Genomic DNA, 20890 nt, shown 5'->3' with positions numbered 1-20890 from the left:
TTTTTTAATGTTCAGAATTCAGCTGGCAAGGCTGAAAGTCCGCTTTCAGAAATGTGATTTGTCGTTAGCAGTGATTAGCATCTGTATGGCACTCCTCAACTTCAAAGGGTTGTTATTTATATAGGTCTTCCAAAACTTTGTGTTTTTGCGCACAACTTCATGGCACAGTGAAGGCCCTAGTCAGCACTGCAAGTGTTGGCATGTCTAAAGAAGCCTTTTTAACTTGTGTGCAGGAATAGAATATACACACTGGCATTAAAGGACAGCGAGTTGCTTTAAATTTTTTTTTTTTTGTAAAAGCATGCTGCTTTTTTTAAAAAAAGGTGGTGGTGTCCCTTACCTGTGTATATACAGGAAGTACAGCAAAGTCTGTCTTGATTTTCTGCATAGCAATCCCTTTAGAAATGCTACAACAATTCTGCTTCAAGAAGTTGAACTGATTTTTTAAAAATATGATACATTGTAAGCTGGTAAAAAAACAACACCCTTTCCCGTGCTTTGTGCTGATACTCCACACCTAACGGGGGTGGGGGTAGCAAGGGGATGAGAAGACATGGATAGTAAATGATCCTTGACTGCATTGGAAGCAGGAGTGATAAATGCTGGAAGTGTCCTGTGACCTTTTGGGTGGCCAGAGTGCGACTGTGCCCAACTGCATAATGTATTTGTACCCTTGATATTTTAGTTACCCTAGAAAATTAAACTCTGCTTTCAGAGAAAAAAACCATCTCCTGGTAAATGTGCTCATTCAGTAATCTGAAATTAATAGGTGCAGAAAATGTCTAGTTCTCATTAAATTGTACACCACTTGGATGACTGAGCTCTTTCTAGCTGTCCGGATCTTGCTTCAGTTGTGCTGATAACTGGGAATTAGTTATATTGTTGACTGCATTATGAATGTGAAGATTGATTTTCTGTTGCATTTTGTAATACACAAGAAAAGAGAATGATTCCTTCCCCGCCTCCCCAAAAAGTGCCTCAGACACTGGTACCCCCACACACACTTTACGTTTGTGTTTATTTCTAAACTTCTTTGCTCAGACAGGTCCAGAGCTGATTACCTTTGATGCTTTTGCAGCAGGCAGATTTCAGTGGTGCAGGTGTGGGTCTCTGTGTTTTTTTTATTTGTAGATAGCTATTTGAAAGAAAAGTGTAGTTATCCGGTGTCAGACAAGTCCAAAAGGGAGAAAGTCCGTTTCAAGCCTCGGGCACTGTTAGCTGAGGGTGTTCTCTAGGACCTTGGCTCCTCGAGGAGAGGGAGAGTGTTTTTGCACTCAGGTCCTGCTTGCGGGCTTCCCCCAGGCACCTGGTTGACCACTGTGAGAACAAGATGCTGGACTAGATGGGCCACTGGCCTGATCCAGCAGGCTCTTCTTATGTTCTTAAAAGGAAGGCTGACAAGCGACAAGGTTGTGTCTGATTTGGGATATTGGGTGGTTCTAGTCACCCATTAAAATGCTGTGCTGTTGTCTGCAAGTTATATTTTTCTGTGTAATAGTGGAGGCTTGACAAAGGACAGGTTTGTCCATCTGCCCAGAAGCACAAGCCTTACAAGCTCAAGAAGGGTGTGGGTAGTGGGATAGATTTGCCCGTCTGTGATGAAATGGCTGAGTACACATTTAGCAAGAGAAGCGTGAAAGCAAATCCTTGCATATCTTGTATTGCATTGTCTTATTCTAGGAGGCAGGAGACCCATTTCCACTTCTCCCTCCAGTGCCCTGGTCACTGTTAGGACCCCCTTGTTTCCCGTTATTTGCTCTGCATAAACAAATCTGTGCATATTTTACCCTGCTGGTGTTTTTTGATACTAATACATTTCCATGCAAGTTTCAGGATAAAGACTGGGGTGGGAGTGGGGTACCTGCCCTATTTCCCTGCCAGCCCTCTGCTGTGCTCCTGTTTGATTTGAACCAGGAAGCCACAAGGAGATGCATGCTACCGCTTTCCTACTTCTATGCTCCTTTTGCCTCACAATAATGTAGAGTAGTAAAAGAGACGCATTTGTCTTCCTCCGTTTTTCGTGGGGAAAAAATAATAATTATTATAACTTTTGGAAGCAAAAAATGGAGAAGCAAGGTGGAAAGGGGGGCATATGGTAATCATAGCCTAAAACTGCTATATTAGACTTCTCTCTTCAGGTAGACCCATGGTGGTGGTGGTGGTGCTGTCTCTCAGCCTGAAAAGCATAGTCTTCACTTTTGTGGATAATTAGAGTTCTATGCAGGCAGTGAAAAGATTGCCCACAAGACCTGCCTCTTAAACAACTGTAGGTCTAAATTTGACCCCTTGAGGGTCATGGTGTACATTACGATAATAAAGATCTTCTGTAGTAATTGTTTCTTTCTGTTGGTAGCGCTCACTGGGTTCAGTATAATTCATTTACGTTTCTAGTGTCTAATTTGATAGGGGTGCTTATTTTTTTTCTTTTAAAAACAACTGGAGCATTTGTTTGTATTCAAAGAGCAGGGAATGTAAGAAACAACTCTTAATTGATCTGATGCCTCCTGTACTGATATCTAGAGGCAGGCCAAGGTAATAGGCATTTCAAAACGGCATCTGTTTTGTTTTTAGCACAGTGGGGGGGGAATATGAACCACAAAGCCTTGCAAGTCTACTGTTGTGTTAAGGTTTTCCTATAAATCTGTACTTTTTATTTCTGAATGTTATGCAAAGGTTCTTTGCTTGGTGCTTTGCTTGGTGCATAGCTGAATTGGATGTATCTTTCTGTTTGTATCTATTTCTTTCCCTGTTCTTGCAAGCCTATGTTGTTTGTCTGTTCTCCTTCTGGTTTAAGGGGTTCCTAGTCTGATCGCCCCTAGTCTTCAACTTGATATTTACTTAATATGAGAGTACATTAACTCTGACAGTCTGTACAGCAAGTTCAGAACTGCAGTCGGCAGACTGCTGATGAGGGAGGAATGAATATGTGAGCTATATATATTCTAAATTTTTGCATGTGAATCTGTGTGCTTGTATAAGTGAAACTGAATTGTGCGTGTGTGTTTCTTTAAGAGTCAGATATGACAGCTGCCAACCAAACGCTAATTTAATGCCACTACAACCCTAAATCGCATTCATTCACTAGTAACTCCTAATGGCATACATGATGCCTTGCCAGATTTGTGGCCTTTGTGAGGTTTATAAGCAGGGACTGACTTAGGAAGATCATAAAACTTAATGAACTTCTTGGCTGCAGGCGGTGTCCGCAGGGGGAGAGACAGACGTCTGCTTTGCTGGGTCAACAATTTTTTAAAAAAGTTTTTAAAGTGTCAATTTCTTAACCTCCCTTTAATGGTCAAAGTCCTCATACAAGCATCTACTTAAAGAAATCAAAAGTTTTTTGTTGCCTCTCTCTGCGTAAATACTTCACTCACACATGTGAAGTGAAATTAACAATAGATTTAGCTTTGTTTTCCACATATGCAGAAAACATTGGTTTTCTTGTTGCCGTTGTAACTAGCCATGTAACGCTACTCCATTGATAACATGTACCGTTATTGCTCTGCAGCTGAGCTCCATATGGATATTCAAGAGCCAGCTCATGAATACTTACTCCCATCACAGTTATCCAGACTAGTTGGTATAAAACCAAATCTAGCAAGACCTGAACGTTTCCCTTCTGCAGCAAGACACTGAAAATGAGTAACAAGTTTCCACCTTCGGAACGGCTTACATTAAACTTTTCCGTATTTGCAAACTGGCACAGCCGTTGTTTATGTTTGGAAATAAAAAGAATAATAGAGCGATGCAAGATATCAATAACCATATTTAAACTGTTTAAAAATTTGATTGTGTGATGCTGTGCTCAAAAGTAAACAGATGGTTGTGATATGTTTGAGTGGCTTTAAAGACTTTTTCTTACCCTTGACTGCTTCAAACTGAGGGATGTAATCCTGCCCCCGCACTTGACATGCTTTTTTGCTCACACTATTATGCTAGGACCTAAAAAAATCCCCGCATGACTTGCTATCAGTGGTTTTCTCTACTACTCCAAAGAGAATGAAGTAAAGAATTCCATCTTTCACTTAACCCATCAAAATATGGAATTGCAAATGCTATCCCTGTAGTGATTCTCTTATCAGTTTGAATGTGTTCCTCTCTACTTCCCTAACCTTCCCTAACTCCTATTAGTGATTTTCTCATTCTTTTTTTAAAAAAAAAACACAAAACCATCCCAGTGCTTTCAATACTTGATTATTACAGACCTCGTACAGCACAGTACCTTTGCCAGAGGACCTTGATGTATTGAAGTACCAAATAAGCATCAATTTGATTAGGAGAGATCTCTTTCTTTTCTTGCTTTCTTCCCCTTGAACCTATGAGATATGATCAGACCTGCTTGTTGATACTAACTCAGTCTGCATTGTTGTTTTTTTAAAGGTCTGATTTTCTGACACCTTCATATCTGTGCACAATTTTAAACTGATTGTGAGCTATCTTCCAATATATTTATGTGAAGCTTAACTTAGATCTCTTCTTCATCAAATCAAAAAAATGAATTAATGTTACGGCTAGGGACAGGTTAGTATGAGCCTCTCTGGGCCAGGACTTGCTATACCGATTTTCATAGGTTTATCCACTCAGTTCCTATAGCTCTTGATGAAAAATGCATGTGAGTACTACATGGTCCTTATTCAGTTGAGACAGCAAAGGCTTGAAAGGCATCTTTTGGAATCCTACCATAGACATAAATACTTGGTGACAAAACTATCAACATCTCAGAATTTGAAAAGCTTTGTTTTGTGCAGTACAAAACTAAGCATGGGATATTTGTCTAGCTTTTCGTTCATTTGATTTCCCTGTCGCATTTTGAGCCTTGGAGAAGAGGGCTAGCTGAATATTTGGAGAGTCATAGAAATTGCTAATAAGGTTATATATGAGCGACTTAACATAAATCTAGAGTTAGGTAGTTGTTTTCTCCCCCTTGTGTATCTTTGATTGAATGAGATGTAGATGTTTCTATGAATTGACAACAGGAGAAGAATGCTTTGGTTGATTTCCCCCCTCCCCCAGCAGTCATGTTTAATGTCATTCGCTTATCAAGGTGATCAGCATAGTTTGGATAAAAATTTACCTGACACTCTCCCTCCTTTTCAAACCACTGGTGTGACCTTTTGTCAAACTTGCAGTTCTTTGCTACACGATTCATAGGTTTTGAGTAGGACTGGAATAAATAATGTACATCAATAGTTAAATGTAAACAATTTACATTTCCGTTTGGTTCTTGCATCCCCTGCTTTTTTTTTTTTTAAAGGTATGGGGTAGTTCATCAACCAAACTGATAAATTACAGTTTTCAGCTGGACATTACAGCTATTTCACAGTGTTATCTCTACAATATAGTCAAACAAGGGACTTGCATATGGAGTCAAATGAGGTATGAGGCTGCAACGCTCTGTGTTTCTTAGAAGGTGCTACGTGTGCTTGCCTTGAAGGGGGGGTGGAGTTGGAGAAAGGACATAGCTATGCTAATTTGGCATTCTGGCATCAAACCTTCATCCTTGTTGCTTGACATCTGGAAAGCAGACATGAAGCAGACTTCTTTAGTTGGGGCTTTTTCTGCGTTTGGCTCTATATTGTATAGAGCCCTGTGGTGGTTTAAAAATATACATATTTTGCAAGATAAATGACAGAGCCCTTCAGTTATATCTAGTGATACTTGCTGGCCATCAGGTGCTGCTTATAACAGCCTGGGTTCCAAGAGCTCAGTTTTCTTCTGTTGGAAATGAGGATTATTTCTGAGAAACTGATTTAATCCAGTATCCTTTACAAGGTGCATTGCTAACTAGGTTGGCTCAAGAACAGAAATATTGCCAAACAGAAACTCAAATCCTTCCTTGCTCATACAGCTATGCTTCCATTGGCTTTAGTACTTATATCCCATTGCTTGCCGGAGGGAAAATCCATTTTCAGCTGTGGTCTGATATAACTTTATGACGTAAAGGATAAAAAGGGCTTGTTCAAGCGGCAGATCTTTGGGGTGGGGGTGCTTCTTTCCACATCTCAATATCTTGTCATGCTCTGTATTATCGCTTGACCTGTATATCTGATCTGTACTCTCCAACAGGTAGCTTTTCACATGTACATTTTGGGTGTTTATGTGTGCAAGTATTGTACAAGAATTAAACTGCGTCCCTTTTACTTTATTTTTTTAAAAAAGGAGGATTAGTTCTGTGTTGTGGCATACATCAAGAGGCAAACCCATCCATCTCAAGATCTTCTTCCCATGCAATCTAAATTAAGATTCTGTGCAGGGCCTTACAGATGCTGGTAACTTTTGGCAATTATCATTTTGTTTGGTGAAGAGTAGTAAAACAGTGTGCGGTAAAAGTGTTTAGAGGGAGAAAGGATAAATAAATGGGACAGTTTTGCATTGCAAAGTGGTTTGGGGTGTTTTTTGAGGATTTCTTGGCTCTTGCTTAACTGCTATTGTGAAGCCTGGAGCAGATTTTTTCCCATTGCTAATGCCCTAGAAGTATTAATTCACTTTGATATGCTAATTAGAGGGCATTATGCAAGAAATGAGATTAAGTGGCAGCATGAAGCCATTTGCCTGTCAGTGAATTGAGAGCTTTAGCATCAGGAGGAGCTGTGTGTGTGTGTGTGTGTGTGTGTGTGTGTGTTTCCTGAGTTTCTCTTGGTTTTGCATATAAATAAAATTGATTGAAAGGTCTCGAGAAGCTTCTAGAACATGGGTAGTTCTTCTCTTCCCCTCCCCCTTTTTTCCTTTTATGATTATTTAAACTTTGTGTTTGAGGCTCTCTCTGAATATTAATTGATCTAATGGGAGACTGTGAACGTGAAGAATTCCTTTGTTGTTTCTCTGGCAGTACATTGAGAGAAAGGAAATTGCAATGTTGTGTTTGGTGGCATTTCTGCCTCTCCCTCTTCCCTGCCCCCCCCCCAACCTGTACATTTATTATGTGATACTGTAAGACCCTTTCACGCAGGAGCCTTGAAACAGGCAACTGCAGAACTGACCGCTTCTGGCGGTTTTGCTCTTTGAGGCTGCATGAGGAGGGGTTGACTTAAAGAGTATCGCCAAACAAAGAAGTTGCAAAGTACTAGCAAAGTACCTAGGCATGGGATTTTTTATTGGCCCGTTCACTCCCAGAGTTCCCCATGAATTGGTAAGCAGTTCAGTCATACGCATAGTTTAAAAGGGAACTGTTACACTCTCCTTGGATATTATTTATGTGCTATCAATGAATATAGAAGTGGCTTTAAAGGCTGACTTTAAAATCCGTAAGAGCAAGGGAATTCAGAGTTTAAATCTATGTCCTAACCTTAATTTGATTAACTGAGCTTGCCTGTTGGCACACACACGGTCATTGTGATGAGCCTCTCATGGCAATAGGATAACGGGTGGTAACGTAATCTTTGATCTAGCTCAGATCTGACACCGGTGCCCGTTCCTGATACTTCGCTTTGAGGTTCTGTGGCATTCAAAATAACGGTGTGCAAAGAAGCGTTGAAGGGAAAATGCAAGGGTGTGAATGAGTGTGTGTTCATGTGCACAGAGAAGAAACTGCCTTGCCATTTTTCTGGGTCTGTTTAGTGTGTGAAGGTTTGTACTCTTTCTTTCTTTGACACCTTAATATACACAGCTAGTGAAGGTCAAATTCCTCTCTAGTTCCCTCTGTGCTCTGCCTGACAGTTCCTTGTGAAGTAGGCTATTGCAGTTCACACCCTTAAGTACTCTGATATGGATATCCCAGTACAAAATACATGTGGCGATGCGTTAACTGCAAATGTGGAAAAGACATCCTCTGAATAGCTAGATTCCTCGTGCGCTAGGCACAGAGAGGGCCCCTCAGTCCTTCCCTGCTCTCCATTCCTGTACGCACTGTGGGGAACTCTGGCCTTTTCAGTGTCTGTCCATTCATAATCAACACGCCACTGTGTGCGTGCATGTATACTTGAGTATCCCTGCTATAACGCAAAGCTAAAAGTGTGAATGGGCTATAGAGATCCGTGGGAGCCTTTTGCATTTTGGAATGTTTAGGGTTTACCCCCTCAAGGTTAAACTGCAGCTAGTCATTTTGACTGTAAATGTGGACTGAGATCCATTGGAATGGGGAAATCGGAGACACTTGGATCTGGATCTGGTGAGCCTTCCACAAGTCTGTCATGATAAGCACGGGGGTACCCTGCCGTTACTGAAGCAAAACCTGTTGGGTAAAATAGCTTGAAGGTGCATAATTAATCAGATCAGGTCAGGACATTTTCTCTGCACTTCAAAAGCCATTTTGCGGCTGGATAAAATTCAACCGTGACTTGTGCCCACTGAAAATTCCCTTGTCAGAAGTAACTTTGGGTTAGTGACCGTTCATTGCTGAGCAGTACTTTAGCAAAAGTGCTCATGAGGAATGTTCTTTGTTGTATGCTGCCTCCGCTGTATTAATGCAGGTTAGGGGGTCACTGCAATAAAGGGGAAACCTCATGCATAAAATAAAGGACTTGGAATTCTTCTCTGACCCGAGGTACAGTGCAATCCGATACGGCTAGTGCAGAATACTGCAACTAAGTTGCTGACAGGGCTTTGGGCACACCTCTTGCCAGCCTTGAAACTGCTCCACTGGTCCCTCGTCCGTTTCCAGCCCCACTCAAGGTGCTGGTTTTAACTTCTGAAATAAGAATTGCACTCATGGTCCTTCTGTGGGTCTCTGTGCCGTCTTGTCCTGTGTTTAACTGGAGTTGCAGCATCATGGAAAACTCCACCAAGTGAGCTGCTTGCTCAAAGGAAGTCTGGGGCTTGTCAAGGATATCTAGGTCTAGATCACCCCTCCCAGGCTCTGCCCCTTCTTTGAGGAGTGGAAGGCCTTAAACATGCCTCTCACTTGCAGCCTAGACCTCCTCCTCCTGAGGATTCACTACAGCCTTGTTGCCTGTGTTTGAAAGGCTGAGTGTGGAGTATGGTTCCCTGGCTTGGTAGGTGAGGTGCAACTGAGGTCACTGGCTGAAGGGCCCCTGATCAATGGGCCCTGGCACAGACCAAGTCATGATTCTGGGGCCCAGGGCACCGAACTGCCCCACCCCATCTGAGTCTGAACTCAGGCTACTGCTTGGAGTGTGTGGTGTCCTGATGAAAGTGAGGTGGGAACTGACCGGTGAGGTGGGAAATGACCATGATAGCTCTTTTCCATCTGTGGTGTTCTGCCTCCTGGAACTCTCTCCCCAAACAAATGTGTATTACGCCATCTCTTATCTCCTTGGTGCCAAGCAAAGACTTGTTCCAGATGTTCCAGGATGTTTCGACAGGATCTATCTGGTTTTTAAGTGCTCACCTGTTGTGACCTTATTCGTGCGTAGTGTGCAACTTTCAGCGTTGTATAAACTGCTTAAAGCGATATGTAAACTAATAGTTTTGATGTGTATATTTCCTGCAAACGGCTCAGAGACTTTTATGATTAAGTGGTATACAAATTCCATGAAATAAATAAATAAATGAAATGTTGATTTGGAAGTAAATCCTATTGTGTTCAAGAAGGCTTACTCCCAGGTAAGCCTGCACAGAATTGATTGTAGCCTTTAAGAAGTAGTGGAAATTGCCGTGGATTCCAGTGGAAACAGAGTCAGTTCTTTGTGTGTAGAGAGTGTGTTTGTGGCACCATAAATGAATATGCATTTCGTTTTGTTGTCCTACCTGTATTTTAGTCATAATGCCATTCACACACGTGAGGAGAACTGCACTATGTGCCGTGCCTAGTTCTAGACCTTCTGTAACATGTCATAGAGCAGCTTTCCCCAAGTTGGTGCCCTCCAGATGTTTTGGACTTCGACTTTTGTCATCCCTGACCATTAGCTGTGGTGGCTGGGGTTGATGGATGTTGGAGTCTAAAACTTCTGGAGGGCACCAGATTGGGGTAAACTGACGCAGAGTAATGCAAGTGTGTTAAATGGTCAAATGGCAGTTTTCTTAAATAAGGGATATCCCATTCATCTTGGCACCTACAACTGAAGCTTTGCTTGGGGTTTGATTTTGAGGTTAACGGTTATTAAACTAATTGAGTTGTTTTTACAACCTAGTATGCTGTTGGTTGTAGTTTGTGTTACTATGTAGTCTTTTATAACATCTCATATTGTGTTCTGTATTTGTGGTCAGTTGACTGTAAATAAAGATTTTGACGTTCACTTTGAGGTTAGATTGATCAGATCTGTACGGTGGAGACTGGTCTACAGGGCAAATTGGGCATTGCCCCACCAGCCACAGCCAGCGAGGGGATGCCACTGCTTGTCCATTGGCTCTGGTTCAACCTACAGTTTGTCTCTTGGCATTTTACCCTGCTAGTCCCAACGGGCACCAGCTACTACTGGATCTGTAATACAATGGAAATGGACTGAATTTAAATACTTTACCAGAACTGTCACTAGAAGCTAAAATGATGAAACTGAGGTTATCATACTTTGGACACATCATGAGAAGACATGATTCATTAGAAAAGATAATAATGCTGGGAAAAACAGAAGGGAGTAGAAAAAGAGGAAGGCCAAACAAGAGATGGATTGATTCCATCAAGGAAGCCGCAGACCTGAACTTACAAGATCTGAACAGGGTGATTCACGACAGATGCTACTGGAGGTCGCTGATTCATAGGGTCGCCATAAGTCATAATCGACTTGGAGGCACATAACAACAACAAACTATATTTACACCCCATTTTTTCAGTAGCTCTCCAAGAGGCCTACAGTTCAGATGCACACACAGATACAGTTAGAACAGTCTTCTGGCTCCTGGCAGCTGATGACATAGTCCAGGTTCCAGGCTCTTCCCTCGAGGAGGAGCGGGCAGGAGATGAGCTACTGGTGGTAAAGATACCAACAGAAGGAACCCCGTCCATTTGAATGTCTAATTGCAGAAGAGGCGATTCCTAGCTTCCGTTGTGGTAGTTAAAGGATAACATTGTTGTTAAGAGCTATTCACGTTTACTTTCCGGGATATTTTAAGTACTGAATTTCTGGCTCCGTTGATTAAAAAGGAATATATATTTATTTTATCTGTTTTTAAGACTTGCATCCTGCCTTTCATCATAGGATTCCAGGGCAGCATGCAACAATAAAATAGACAAAAACAAATATTAGAACACAATATCCCATTCATCAAGTTAGATAAAATATCAGCTGTATTTCATGATTTTTTTTAAAAAAAACAAAACCCTAGTATAATTGAATGGAAAAACTCATTTATGCTAGCTTAATCTTCTGGGTTCCTCCAGGAGTGAAGCAGTATTTGCCTGCAGGGTGACCTCAGTTTTGCCTCACCACCTCTGACGCGTGCACTTGGCTCTGACTTCCCCACTGCCCCTTGCATCAGGCAAGCTTCTGGGTGTGTTTTCCCCCAAGCGCCTGCCACGTTTATCCAAATAGCTATTGGTTTTGGCATTGTTTTGTTTCTTCTAAACGTGAAGCATTTCTTTTGGGTGGGGGCAGAAGTGGCTTTATGAATGCCAGAAGAGTCTGCCAATCGTGTAGCCAGCTTCTGCCGGAACAGGGGAAAAAGTTGCTCCTGATTTCGTTTGGAAGCTTGCAGATCTGTCCAGGAAGGGGCAATTGGAGATCCACAGTGGATTTATCACTCAAGATCCTTACCATTTTGTGTTTAAAGCACGTTGTGTACATTTTTAATAGTCCTTATGATAGTTCTGCCCCATGGCGTATTCAATCGGCAGCTACCTGTAACGAGGCCTTTTCAGTGATGGTTCAACGATTGTTGAATACCTTTCTATCAGCAAGCCTTTGGTGTTTGTGAGCGTCTTGCCATTATGCTGCAATTAGCTTTTAATCGGCTGTCTTGGATTTGTTTTTATCTGCTTCCAGTTGCTTTGTTTTTATTATTGTGTACTGCTTAGTCTTTCAGTATATTAACTTTTTTAGACACTTTGTTTTCGGGACAGGACAAGCGTGATAAAAATAATAAATCTTATCTAATAGCCCTGTAAAATAAGCCGGCATTATCCCATGTTGCTGGTGCAAGCAGAGAGTCTAGTGGTTTCCTTAAGGCTGCCCAGTCTGTTTTGGCACTGAGATGGGAAGGGAACTTAGATCTTCCTGGCTTGCACTCCTCTCCCCTACATTACCAGCTCTCAACAATAGTGTGTTGATTCAGCTTGACTTCAAAGATCTATTTAAAGCCCTATGAGGAGAGACTGAAAGAACTGGGCATGTTTAGCCTGGAGAAGAGAAGACTGAGGGGAGATATGATAGCACTCTTCACGTACATGAAAGGTTGTCGCACAGAGGGGGGCCGGGATCTCTTCTCGATCGTCCCAGAGTGCAGGACACAGAATAATGGGCTCAAGTTGCAGGAAGCCAGATTTCGACTGGACATCAGGGAAAACTTCCTAGCTGTTAGAGCCATGCGACAATGGAACCAATTACCTAGAGAGGTACAGTAGGGCCCCTCTTTACAGCGCTTTGCTTTACAGCGTTACGCTAATACAGCGGTTGTGAATTGTAGAAAGGCCCCGCTTTACAGCGCTTGTTCCGCGTTTACGGTGGTTTTTTGCCGCCGGGCGCCATTTTGGTCAATGTAAGTCAATGGCATCCGCTTTACAGCGGTTTTTGCTTTACAGAGGGGGTCCGGAACATAACCTGCTGTATGAGCGGGGCCCTACTGTAATAGGCTCTCCGCCACTGGAGGCCTTCAAGAGGCAGCTGGACAGCCATCTGTCAAGAATGCTTTGATTTGGATTCCTGCGTTGAGCAGGGGTTGGACTTGATGGTCTTATAGGCTCCTTCCAACTCTACTATTCTATGATTTATTACCAGTTTTTGAACAAATTATACAAATGTGAAAAATTGTGGAAATGATTGTGTCATAGGAGCAATTGGATTTATGGCACTTTATGGTAGGGTTTTTCTCAAAAATTATAGCACAGTCCATAATAACATGCAGTAGTGGTATTTGTTAGGATTTCACTTGTTGTTCAAATGCTGTGGGAGCTATCGGTTTCTCTCGGTAATATTTCTTCCTTTGTTGACTTCTGGTATTTAAAAGAGAGAATGAGGAGCAACCTGTACTCAAAGCGAACAAGAGACATTGTGGAGATGTTATTTCCAAGCCATCTTGCTCAGGGAGAGCAAATAGTTGTTAGTATTTTAAAAACAGCTATGGATCAGTTCCTCTGGGATTGTTTAAACACTGTGGACTCTTGGACTTTTAAACTAAGAACAGGTGAGGTAGTGAAACGATACTTGGTTGGTTCTGATTCCGACTGTAGGAGGGGAATCGCACAGCTGAATGCTTCCCTTGTTAGTTTTCCTGCACAAACAAAATTAGCCTATTGGGAGTTCAGTCTTCTGTCTCCCACCCCACCCCTTCCTGGCATTTAGTGTTTTCTTATAGGGATTTCTTACTTATGGAGAATGTCTTCCTCTTCCCCGGCGGACTGGAGTGGTACAGCCCAAGAACCCCCTTATCTGGCTGTTTTGCATGAATTAGGCCTTGTTCAGAAATCCAAGCGTGGGCAGGCATCCCATTAGAAACATCACAAGGTGGAAGATGTAGCTAATTTTTGCATAGGGAGTTCCAGGTATTGAGTTAAACTCGATTATGTCTTGAAATGAGCACTTGCATGTTGCTGTGGGCATATGGTAGGGCAGTAGTTGAGGCAGCCTCTTAATGGCATAACAAAGACCTTATGGCACCTTCAAGACTGACTAGTCTATTGTGGGTTGCCTATTTTACTGGACGGGGCTTGATACATATGGTAGATACCTGTTTATAAGGCAGAGATGTACAAGGAGAGAACGAAAGGTAACAAACGCAAGGAATGCACCCTGAGAGCGCTGGTGCAATCCACATATGGTGGTCAAGTTGCATTTATTTTGTGAGGTTATGAAAAAAATCAGTACTCTAAATGTGAACACTATAACGTAGATCATGTGTGGTGAAACACAATAAACAGTGAAATCTAAGAAAGACAGGAGTCTCTAGACTTCTGTAGTTTAAAAACAAACAAACTAGATAAATCCTTGGTTTTGAACCCCCCCCCCGACACTCCCTTTGAAGACCAGTGTGGTAGAAAGACAATTTAGAAATAGACATGTACATCTTGACTTGCTTAAGGCCTAGTGACATACTAGCACTAGTAGGCAAAGATTCTTCCTGGGCCAGGCATAAGCTTGCATATTTCTGTATTTTTATACGGGCTTCTCAGTTTAAGGTTGAGGAACTTGTTTCTGAAAGGTTTGGGGTCAGAAGCTAAACTAGCTTTGTTTTGGCATTCTATGCTGGGGTGAATTTCACCCTCGGTTAGCAGAAGTGAATTTGCTATAAATTAGTTCTTACTGGTTTGCCACTTGTTAGGCCCCTGATGTGTTATCAATAAGTTCCTTGAGAACTTATTGACTTGTTGGTTCTTGACCTTTTGACTGTGGCTAACTATAGGAATTGAACGTCTGAAAATTAAATGATAGGCTGTATATATCTAAATTCTTGGGTGTCAGTGTATTACATGGACTAATTTCAGTTTACCTGAATTTATGGCATTTAGTGTCAATAAAGGAAATATTTCTTTCAGTATACAGAGACTCTAATAATATTGTAGTTGCCAGCACTAAGCAAATCAATTTCCTTTTGCTGGCTGATTATCATAACAGCTGCTGTTTAATCGCCCTGACTGTTAGGTAACTTTTCAATTGTCTGAACATTTTGGGAAAAGTAGGTAGCGCTGTCTCACAGGCATCGCAGTGCAGCTACGGCTAACTTTCAACAAGGCGCGAGTCCGTTTGGCTTGTCGTGTAGCACCGCTAATCTCTTAAGCGCCGACTTCTTAAAAACCGGACCACACCTTGCCCTTTCTTGGCCTTAACTATGTTGTGCATTGTTCTCCCAGTTCTTTCAGCCTCACATCTTTGTGAAATTGACGAGCAAGTAAAAAAGCATCCATAGGTGACATTCATTTATGTGTTCAGGCTCTCAGATTTGTAACAGTAGATTGAGAGTCTGTCTGTTTTGTCCCTCCCCTCCTACCTCCACATACACGGCATAATGATTTGAAAGCGTGCAGCTGACTCTTCTGCTAGATTTTTTACAGCATATTGGAACAGTTGCCATCTGCAAAGTCTATGGTACCCCAAACCTTTCCAGACAAACCAAGAGCCGCTTGTCTGTCATCCCACAGAGGAAGGAGAGCTGCCTGATCTACCTTCAGCCTCATAATCTTACTGGTGTTTACTTCATGACTTCAGCAGTCGATTTGCAAATAGCCAGGCAGGTGTCCTGTCCCTGTTCTTTGTCTTTCTCCCCTTGTTCATGTGTGTGCTGACATTAACCTTTTAAACTGGGGCTAGGTTACTTTGAGGACCAATTTTCCCCATGCGGCCTGCTCAAGAACAGCTTCTGAGGCCCCGATGTCTGGCTCAAGTGGACATTCAATTTAGAAGTATCAGGGGTTGGGCCTTCTCCATGTTGGCCCCATAGCTGTGGAATGCCCTCCATAAGGAGAGCACGGTCTGTCTCTTTGCCCACTTTTATATGGGTTTTTAAAACCTTTTGTTTTAATGCTGCTGACTTCTTTAACCGTTTCAAAATTAATATGTTAAAATAATATTAACGTTGCTGTCTTTAATATTTACTGATTTGGTTACATTTGTAGAACGTGGGGTTTTTTTTGGGGGGTGTCCAGGCATTTTCGCACAGCTGGCCAAAGAGCATTAAACTTTTCTGTATTGTAAGGGGTATTGTTTTAGTCATAGGCTAACTGCCTACGACTGTCAAATGAACTCTGGATGCCAGAGGTGAGGCAACTGAGCTTCTTTGATGTTAATTTAAACTTAATGTTTATATGCACCCTCTGCATAGTGGTTTCTGGGAGACAGGGAGTACAATCTGCCATGGCAGTGTTCAGTCCAGAGTTGCATCCCGGGCTGACTGTTGCCTTGGGGGAGGGCAGGAAAGAAAGTTCTGTTGATTGAAGGGGCACAACACTTCGGTTGCTAAAGCTAAGCAAATCTGGTCCTATTAGTTGCCTGGATGGTGGACCACCTGGGAACCACACATCAACAGCTCTAATAAAATCTTATTTAGCATGGGCAGGTGGGACAGGATACAGGTGTACTGGGCAGATACTGTTAAGAGGGATGGACGGGACAAAGGTCAAACTGACAGGTCTCTAAAGGAGTTCAAGTGAGCCAGTAGAAATGTTATGGAAGCAGAGTGCAAGAAAAGGGGAGATGATTGCGACCCAGGAATCGCTTTCCGGGTTTTGTGGACTGGTGTTGGTGTGATGGATAAGAAGGGCAGGCTGTGCAGTTCAGGGCCTAGAAAAGTGCAACCAGGATTCCACCCAAATCGGTGAGGGATGGGACGTGTGTGTGGGAACACTGATGGACTGATTCTTCAAAATATTGCGAAGGCTGCTATTGTATTGAATCTTCCACAGTGTGGGAACTGTGTGCCTGTAAGCTTGTGGTTGAGGCTAATGTAAATATTTATAAAGCATCCCCTGCTCTACAGCCAACCCCCCAAAAAGCACGTCTTTCCCCCTTTCCAAACCCCTCTCCTCCTGAACGCCTTGCCAAATATAAGCTGAGGAAGCACATTTACAAAAGAAACCATTGACTTTAGCTTCTTTTGTTGTTGAAAGTGGCCCCCAGTGAACCGACTGCAAGGACTAGATAGAGCCGAACAGAATGGAATGGCCGCCTGCTGGCTAGGCTGGCAGGCTGGCTGGTGCTGCAGTGCACTTCCTCTTTGTGGTGCAAGAGAATTGGAACAGGCAAGGCATTTATCATCTCTTTTCCCACTCTTTGCACTTGGGGTGGGGAGGAAGTTGTCAGTGAAAGAAAAAGAACTGTAATCGCACATTTACATATGCTTCTAATTGTTGATTTGGGGATTTTCTATGAAAATGGCTCCGCAAAACAGATGCTATTGGAGGGGGGCAGAAAGCAGGAATCTCTCTCTTATATTTCTCTCCCTGTGGTTTTTTTTTTTTTTTGTGGGCAATGAATTAAGTGTTTTTGTGGCCCTCTCATCCGTAGCTGGGAGCAGTTTGTGGACCGTGTCTGCAAACGCGCCTCATAATTGTTTTTCACACATAAGTTATGCAAATGAGCTTTTACGGCAACTGGCATAACAATTAGCATCCTCCAGCAATATTTTAGCAGGTTAATTGCAAAATTTCTAAATTGTACATCTGACTTGTTAATTAGGCATGACAGAGGTGGTAAAACAGTTATCTTCAGGCAGTGGCAGCCAGGAGCTGCTTGAAATGCAAAGAGCAAGGATTGATTGGATTTGAGGGTTAAAATTGTGAGAGCGCTGCTGTTGTCGAGTGCCGCCGAGCTGCTCCGCTCGATCCGCGGTTGCCTCCGAGCAAGAACTGCCTCATCGCGGAGTACCCTGCCATTTGAAAATCTGCCTTATTTAACTCTCCAACTTGCTAAACCCCTTGGATGCTGAGCGCCTGCCTTGTTGTCATTGCTGTAAGCAGGAATAATAATTTCCATTTTTATTTACCAATGCAGCTGAAACGTGAGCCGCTCACGTGGGGCAACCCAACCCCCTCCACCCCCAACCATTGCTTTTAACATTGGCCATACATCTAATTGTGATGCCTGTTTCCTTGTGTTCTTCAAATGTGGCATTAATTATGGCTTGCAAGCTTCACTTAGCTTATTTCCCTTAAAACATTTTTTCTAAGGTATGTATGTACCTCTTTATAATAATAGTCTCATTTTTTGAAATACTAAATACAGGCAGTGATCCCTTTTTGGTCAGTCAGAGGGATACTGGTATCATTAAAACCTGATCGTAACGTAAGAGTTCCTTGCACTGCCAAGAAAGCATTCAGATCCTAGTTACACTCTTTTTATGACACCAGTGACTGTTATTTTCAAGCAAAATGCCATTCTGCTTGCAGAATGTGGACCATTTTTGCTCTATGAATATTTATACAATGTCCTGCCACTAGAAAGGTCGGCTGTATACCTTGCCATGTGACTTTGGGGTGAAAAATGGCATTGTGTTTTGATCTCTAAAAGAAATCCAGTTTGAGGATGGAGAGAAGGAAAACAATGCTTGAAAATTAACCAGTATCCTTTGGGCAGGGGAGGAAACCCAAATGTATCCAGCTACACAGCCAGCTTTCTGTTGTGTCTTGTAGTTTCAATGAAGTCAATCAAATTTTACTGCATATACAATACCTGAGAGTGCAAAGAATATGAGTCAAATTAAGTATGTGTGAAATTTGATGTTCTCTTTTGGCTCTTCACACATGCCCTTGATTTAGTTGCATGGCAGTTAATATTAGAATGTAAGTGCCCCCCCCCCCTCCAGTGCACTCTCTTCTTTCATTTAAAAAGTAAATGTTCCTGCATGGATAACTGTTCTAATATTTTACATTTTTCTCCTGACATGCTTATACGGGGTAAGTGCCATTTATGATGTGTTGTCATCAATAATTTTGCCAAGGAGAATAAAAGCCTTTAAACTCATCCACCCACTGGAATGTTTTATCATATTTATTTTTAAGAGATATGAAATTAGCAGGACGATTTGAGCTCCTTGAATGTAGGAGATGCAAATGTAGCTGAATATTTACCTTTAATTGAAGGACAACATAAATATCTCAGTATCAATAAATTACACAAAGTGCTTTAGCATTCCATAGGCACCTAATAAATAGTTCCTGCTGGGGTTTCCCCCCCCCCGCCCCACACCCTGGTTCTTTGAACAAGATTATCATTCTAGCACAGATTAATTTATAACCAGCAGTGACATTAAAGATGACTTAAATATCCTTTTTTCTTTTTAAAAAATCTGCGGTTGACAATAGTCTGCCTCTTACAAGAAGGGGATTTATATTTTTCCAAACTACCACATCTCTCTCTCCCTCTCTCTCTCTCTCTCTCCCCCTCCCCTTAAAAACCACCTCTTTTGTTTTTAATAGTTTTGGCAAGGGCTTCTGAAGCAAATGGTTCAGAGGATCATGTTTAGAGAGGAGTAACCGTTTTAATGAGGCTCACTGGAAACTGTTTGAGCAGGGGATTACTTCAGGTGCACTATACAGTGGTTTCCCCCTCTTGTCCCTGTCCCTGAACATCAGAGGAAATCTGCACAGCCGTCCCTTCTCATCTTGTTTAAGGCAACAAGAAATCCTTAAGCACAAGCCAAGGGGGAAAAAAAAAGCAAGGTAGCACGACTGTACGTTTCTGTTTCTTTCTCTGAGGGTTCTCCCCCATCCTCCTCCCCCTTTTAGTAAGTAAATATCCTCTATTGTTTAAATGTGCATCACATTTTAACTGTCCTAATATTGATCATCCTATGAAGGAATTATATTGAAGGCTGGTAGTTATTAGTGTAAAGAGGGTCAGATGCAGAGACTAGTGCAAAGCAAGTGCTCTCATGGTAATGATGCTGCTATTTATAGATTCCCCCATTTCATTAGTTGCAGAGTTTCAGGGAAGAGATTTTCTCATGGGGAAATGGATACTTGAAGTTCATTTTCTTCCTGATGTACATTAAGGTAGAAATGTGAACAATCTTCAGTATTGGGCATGAATACTGAATATTTTTTAGTGGGGTCAGGGACGGTGGGGGCAGGGACACCCACCCACCCACCAGTATGGATGTATCTCACTACTCTCTAATTCATGTGATGCAAATTATAATTGGTGTACCTACAAAGCACTATTCTCACTTACGTTACATAGTATTTGTCAATATATTCTAAAAATCTAACTAAAAATTATAAAAAGGGTGTGTTATTATTCAAACTGTTGAACTGTGTTCATTTTTTATACTTAAGCTCTGCTAAGCAGTAATGTTTTAAATTATGCGGTGTGTACACAGGAGCACATGCGCCATGATACATGCACTCAGGCTACATTCATACATGCACATGCAAACATACCCACTCACCTAATATAGTCTTCATTCTGCAGTACTGTTATATATAATAGTCTCTGCCTACAATGTGTATATCTAAAACTTCTGACTTCGTTGACATTCAGGTGGGAAGAGTAGGCAATATTTATTTTTTATTTTTAATGTGCTTGCCCATTCCTTTGCTTCCTGGAATTCTTGACACCTTGAGTTATATTTTCCCCCCTTTAAGAGAATATTTACTTAGATAGTATTCACTTAATTAGAACTGACTGTTTAATGTTTTCTGGGAGGGTATTTATGGCATTTTCTTTGCCATATTTGCATTCCAGAAATTAAGTCTCCACGCCATTATTCGGCAAGCCTTTCATACATTAGAATGATGAATTGAAAGCAGAAATGGGGAAAAGACTGCAATGCAATGAAAATTTAATCAGCGTCTTCTGCTGCTTTAATAAGGCAAATAATTCTTATTGGCCGCTGTGTTAAGGTTTCTAATATTTAATTCATAACAAACCTTGCATTATTCTGCAGCGGCATCGACAGCTCTACTTTGCTGCCTGCCAAAAGGCAACCATAAAAACTTAAAAGCAGATGTAAACGTCTGAAACAAGGAGAATGATTAGATCTAAAGTGGTCTGGAAAAAAAGGAAAATCAACAACCTTGCTAGAGAGTGTGATGAATCTTTACACACTGTTTAGTAATGCATAAACAATATTAAACTCATTAGATGGGTGGATTTGGGGTGAGGATTGAGAGCTCTTGTGAACTCTGCTGTGGTGCAGCCTATTCAACTCCCTGCCCCCGAAAGAGATATTGATGCCAATAGTATGAGTGCCCAGAGACCAGATATTGCTAATTGGAAGAATCCTTGTTAATTTTGTATGTTTAAAATGCCAAACATATTTTTTGTGTACGTGTTGTTGAACCAGGAATTCTGTCAGCTGAATTTAATCTTGTTCTGCTATGGGGCATGAGCTTTTGTGACATCACCCTGCCCTTTTTCTCTCACTTTTCAGATCAAGATTTTGTTAACCTTTTTTTTTGCATAAAATATAC

At 41.7% G+C, this 20890-nt stretch overlaps 1 protein-coding gene across 5 annotated transcripts in view; it reads left to right on the top strand.

The window, feature by feature from the left end:
- The window catches only part of PBX3 (PBX homeobox 3), a 248011-nt gene that overhangs the window by 8111 nt on the left and 219010 nt on the right, over positions 1-20890 (top strand). The window lies entirely within an intron of this gene.

The sequence above is a fragment of the Rhineura floridana genome, chromosome 20, assembly GCF_030035675.1.
Source record: "Rhineura floridana isolate rRhiFlo1 chromosome 20, rRhiFlo1.hap2, whole genome shotgun sequence".
Classification (NCBI taxonomy): Eukaryota; Metazoa; Chordata; class Lepidosauria; order Squamata; family Rhineuridae; genus Rhineura; species Rhineura floridana.
Note: the sequence above shows the minus strand (reverse complement) of the source record. Positions and strands in the feature narration are given on the sequence as shown.